Raw genomic sequence first — 6,000 nt, forward strand, 5'->3', positions numbered from 1 at the left:
GAAATGGGAAGAAGATATGGCAAACCATCAACAAGCTGATTGGCAGAAAACAGAATCTCAACAATAAAGAACTACAGTTGAAAACTAACACTGAACTAGTCACAGATCCAACAATCATATGGGAAAAATGGGTGGCTAAATTACTGATTAAACATCTCAAAAAAAGCAATAATTCACTCCACCCTATGCAATTTGGGTTTAGGTCCCATCACTCAACAGAAACAGCCAATTGTTTGTTTTTGGAAAAGGTTAAAGGCTACCTAGATAGGAGTTCTTATGTTGGTGCTGTCTTCCTGGACCTAAAGCGAGCTTTTGATACTGTTAATCATGAAGTTCTTTTATCTAAACTAACACATTTTAATTTCTCTGAGCAAGCTCTCAACTGGATGAAATCATACCTGTCCAGTAGAAAGCAATGTGTTCGTATTAATGATTCAAAGTCCCCACTCTGTGAATGTCCAGTAGGGGTCCCCCAAGGCTCCATACTTGGTCCAATTCTTTTTACACTTTATATAAATGATCTGCCAGAGGCATGTAAAAATGTTGATATTAAGATGTATGCAGATGATGCTGCAACCTTTACACATGCTGAGAACTACCAAGAGATAGCATCCACACTTACATCTGCAATGGCTCACATCGATGACTGGCTCACTAAGTCATGTCTCTACCTTAACACCAAAAAAACTGTCTGTATGGCGTTTACCAAACAAAATATGAAGGTGTCACATTCTAATGTGTTCCTGAGGGGACAGGAGCTTGATTTTGTTAATGAATTCAAGTATCTTGGAGTCACATATGACTCCACCCTAACATTCAAAAGTCATGTAAAAAAAGTGGCAAATAAAGTTAAATTCAATTTTCAAAATTTTAAACAAGTTAGGCCATTTCTTGACACCAAAGCTTCCAAGTTGTTTTTATACACTATGATCTTTTCTCATATTGAGTACTGTTTTATAAACTGGTCATTAACTAGTATGAACACCCTTAAAAGCATCGAGTCTCTATTTAAGAAAGCCATAAAAACCTTTGATAAAAAGGCATTTCATATCACCATTGCGATATCTTAGAGAGACACACATTTTTAAGCTTTGATAATTTCAAACATTTCAAGTATGCTTGTTTGGGTTACAAAGTGCTGCATAATCTTGCCCCTCCTCCGCTGCATGACTTTTTCCAAAGATTTGGAAGCGAAGGTAGTACAAGGGCCTCTGTAAAGGGGACTGTGATACCATTCAGACGCACCACTTTTGGACAAAACGCATTGTCAGTAATAGGAGGTAAAATTTGGAATAGCTTGCCCCTCCCAATAAGAGAGTGCCCTTCATTTAACACCTTCAAAACTCACTTGAAACAGTGGCTCCTAGACAATCAGAGATGCACTCACCTCTAAACTGCCACAATTCATCACCCATATTCTATCCCCAAAATTCAAAACAGTATAGAGGCGGATGAATGATGTCCTTGTCATCATATTTTTCTGTTCTGTTTTTTGTTGATCATGTCCTTGTCATCATGTATTTTTGTTCTGTTTATCTGTTGTTTATATGTACGTCACCATTATGTGTTTAAGTGTATAGTGTATGAGTGCTTTCTGATTGCAGGCTGTCTCTATGTTTGTCCTATGTCACCTGCCTAGCGACTGCAGATGGAAAGTAGTTATTTTTACTAACTCTGGCATATTTACATGGTGTTTTATATACAATGTTCATGAATATGCATGGTCCCTATCAAATAAACCAATAAATAAATAATATAATAAATAGTAAAAGTAATCTACATATTTAAACATAATTAACAAAGAATTGCATAGGACTATAGCCTGATAATATTATTCTTTTAGGGACCCCATCAGAAATATGTAGGCCTAGAGGGGGAATACCTCCCTGAAATGAGTTTTTTGCAGGTTGGGATGTCTGACTTAGTGTTTTCAATAATTGAACGGCATCGAATCGAATCGAATCGAATCGCATCGCATCAAATCGTATCGTATCGTACTGAATCGTTTTTTATCAACATGCATCTTTTCTTGTATCGTATCGTGCCCATGTATCGAGATACGAATCGAATTGTTTTTGTCATGAGAGATTTACACCCCTAAAATGTACTATTAGAACACTGGAGTGATAGTTGCTGGAAATGGGCCTCTATACACCTCTATGTTGCCTTCTAGCCAGGCTTTTGTTTGCCATTTCACTTGAGCTTGTTACACATCATTGCATTTTTCATTTTTTTGTGTGTTAGCAACTGCTACAGTGCAATCCTTGCTCAATCTGTTTTAATAAATACATATTTCTTTGCAGAAAAAAAAAATCAGTTTTGTGTTATATTTCCCCTCTTAACAACGAGCAGGTTGTAGACCTAGATTCAGTTTGTGTTCATATACTATGACACATTATGATTCAATTCCACTGTCGAGTAGTTTTAGACTTAGTTTTCAGTGTGGCTTCATCAAATTAATAAAAACACCATAAAAAAAATATATATATTTAAGCATGTGGCCTACTCGACTGTCACATGCACATGGCTACCTCCTAAACTTGTTTCTGTCTGTTTAAGTAGGCTATCCATTATGTACTTGGCAGCGTTGTAGTTGACGCCAAGTAAAACATCTATGAAACCTATAGTTGATACATTCAGCATGTTAAACGGTTGGATATTGACTGTTTGTTGTAAAGGGTTTTTAAAAAAATCTGCTCATCCTTGACACCTCTTCAATAAACGCTGACTCGGCGGGGCGACTACAGAATATAGCGATCTTTTTCCAATAATTTGTATTAATTGAAGCCAGGGCCGGAGTGGGGCCACTTTTCAGCCCGGGAATTTCAGGCCCAAGACCGGCCCACTTTTTCCATGGTAGTGGAAATAGGATAAATGAAGCAACAGTTCAGTACTATCCTGTAGTTTTTTTGTATTAATACCATGATTCAACAAATAATGTCAAGGTTAATTAATAATCCACTTAAGCTGAGAAGTTAACAAAAAATGCTCTACTATTCCTCAAGGATAGGTTGATACATTAACAAAAGCAGAAAAAATAGATACAGAATTGAAACGTATCCAACTCTTCAACAAAGAGGCATATTGAACTAATGTTTACAGTTCAACTCACAGTACAGTATAAAGTTACATTGCGAATAGCACCAACAGCATCAGTAACCGCCTAAGCAGTGCACTTGTTTCAGCCACTTTATTACCTCCAGCAAGGAGGTTATGCGATCGGGTCCGTTCATTTATTTGTCCGTCTGTCTGTGGACAAGATTTCTCAGAAACTACTGGGCGGATCTTTCTGAAATTTTCACAAGAGGTGGATCTTGGTCCTGGAACATCCCCATTTCAGGGTGATCCGGATTTGTGTACCTCCTTGCTGGAGGTCAGAAATCTCGGATTGCTCTTGTCTATAACTGTGTTGTTGCTGATAGACATGAGGATTTCCTTCTCTGTGCACATTAACATCAAAGCCTCCCAGTTGTCCTGACCCAGTGAGCTTCGTAGTCTATTCTTCACAAATTTTGAAGTTGAGACGCTTCTTTCACATGCAACCTGTGTGATGGACAAAATCAACAGACACTTCTATGCTAACCCAATGACATGATAAGCATCTGTGAGGAGGTTGTACTGTGACAGTACAGTTTTTGCAGGAGTAACAGGTCCTGCTTTCAAGCTCCATCTCTGGTTCTTCCATATATGGTAGTCCGCCACTATCCTCCTGACCTTCCTGTGCCACCTCACTACCCTGAGCCTGACATATGCCCTGACAGTATAACCTTCAAAGAGAGGACTTTTTCAGTCTATCCCACTGGTATGCCAGGCTAGACAGCTCAGTTTGTAAAGTGCTAACAGTAGCTCTGTCATCAAACGTAAGCAGACATTTGCTGGTTTCCCGGAGTGCTGAGTAAGGGGGCTCATTTATCTTTATTTCAGGAAAGTTTTTAGGATCAAGACAAGCGAAACCTGAGGCAAGTTTTGCATTTGCTGAAAATCTCCTATGCATGCTACCTGCCACAGTGTCCAGAATAACATTATGGACATTCACCTTAAAGGCAGCATCAGATGAGGCTACTGGTTCATCATCTAAAATCTCCCCTGGCAATCTTTTCTTTCAAGTAATGTCATGAACTGCTCTTTCTTACATTAAATAACTTGAATTCATATTGTTTACACTGATATCCCCTCTACCTGTCCCTGTAGTCATGGCCTTCTCATTGTCATTTTACTGTATACACAGATCAAGTCTTAGTTTTATTATCAATATTTGCATAATATTTGCAAAGTCTATGGATTGATATATATAGGGTGATATAAAAAGGCTACTATTTTAATTCAATTTAATATTTTGCTTGCGAATAGGTTGACAACGCTACAACAATATTAACCAACCGTTAGCCGAACAGTAACGTTGCTAATCTTTAGGCCAGCGTTTCCGTTGTGCGGTAATTACAGGTCTTTGTCCAGAAAAAATGTCCGAAAATATTAGATCTCACCGGTCAAATTGTCTGATTGGAATTTCTTAAAAATCCCGTCCAGCAAACACAATCTGAATTAGACCACAATTCTAATATTTAGACCTATAAAGCAAACGTGCACTGCCCTTATTATGTTTTAAAGGAACCGGCTATTCTGCCGCTTGAAAGTTATTAAACAACACGCATATGCTGCATTTTAAATAAAGCGCAAACCGTCGGTTACAAACGGAGCGAACTGAGTGATAAGTATCAAACATGGCCAAGCAGACTATGAGGGTGAACTGATGAGGGTGAACCTTCTGATGAGAATGAACCTGTAATACCTGCAGTGTTGCACGCGAGACATTTCATTCTACTGTCTATGTCCGTGCGTGAGAGCGCGAAGTTGCGTAGAGGCCGAGAACAGACAGACAGATAGAGATTTTGAAAAATAGCTCGCAACATATTGAAAAAAAGAACTTGACAAGTACATTTTTTGGAGCTGTGAACTTAGTTCAAAATGTAAACTATGAACTGAACTAGTTCATGTAGAAAGTGAACTTTCCAAATATTGAATGAATAGCCTACCTGAAGCCCTAGATGTTCAAACAGCTTTACCAGAGAAAAGGCGTTTTGTCCGAATGAAGTTCCCATGGCTAAGGTGCGAAGTAATTGATGGTAACAGTAAAATGTTCTGTTAGCTCTTCGAAATGGCAGGACAACGCAACGGATTCATAAGGGCTCAGATACACATACGCGTTTTTGTAAAAACGCGACGCTAGGAAATACATTGATTCCTATGGTACGGCGCGCTTTCACGCAAAGCGCCCCGTACCATAGGAATCAATGCATTTCCTAGCGTCGCGTTTTTACAAAAACGCGTATGTGTATCTGAGCCCTATGAGGGTCTAATCATTTTAGAATCTCCGCTGTCATTGAACATAGTCAGAGAGCAATGACCTTGTTGCAGCGCTCAATTTTACACAGCAGGCCATTTATTGACGCGCATCAGGCATTTATGTTTTTTCCCCATTGTAAACGTTAACGTTCCCAATCTAAACGACCTGATTATGTAATTCTTTAAGCTAAACATGGCGTCAGTTTTCTTCAATAGGCTAATTTAGAAGCAGAAATAGATATATGACCGGCTTATCATTAAAATGTCCGGAAAATGAAAACTCTGCCGGTCATTTTGACCGGCAACATTTTTCTCTAGCGGAACCTCTGCTTTAGGCATATCTATGTCTCCCTTTACCAGTTGCCACTTGTGTTTGTCCTCTTGAAAATAAATCGATAAGCTTGGCACATTTGGGTTCGAATACACATAAGCGTTTTTTTTAAAACGGGACGCTAGAAAATGCATTGATTCCTATGGTTTGGCGCGCTTTGCGTGTGCGCCTTTTCTCCACCACGCGTTGCGTCTTTGTAGCGTTTTTTAGGTGCGCTATTCTCAACTTTCCAGCGCAAGGCAGGCAAGTGCACTGCTCATCAATGTCACACTCAGCCCAGGCAGCCAATCAGATCAAGCAACAGGCGGGCTTAACTACTTTATCAC

The sequence above is a fragment of the Sprattus sprattus genome (assembly GCF_963457725.1).
Source record: "Sprattus sprattus genome assembly, chromosome: 14".
NCBI classification, from domain to species: domain Eukaryota; kingdom Metazoa; phylum Chordata; class Actinopteri; order Clupeiformes; family Clupeidae; genus Sprattus; species Sprattus sprattus.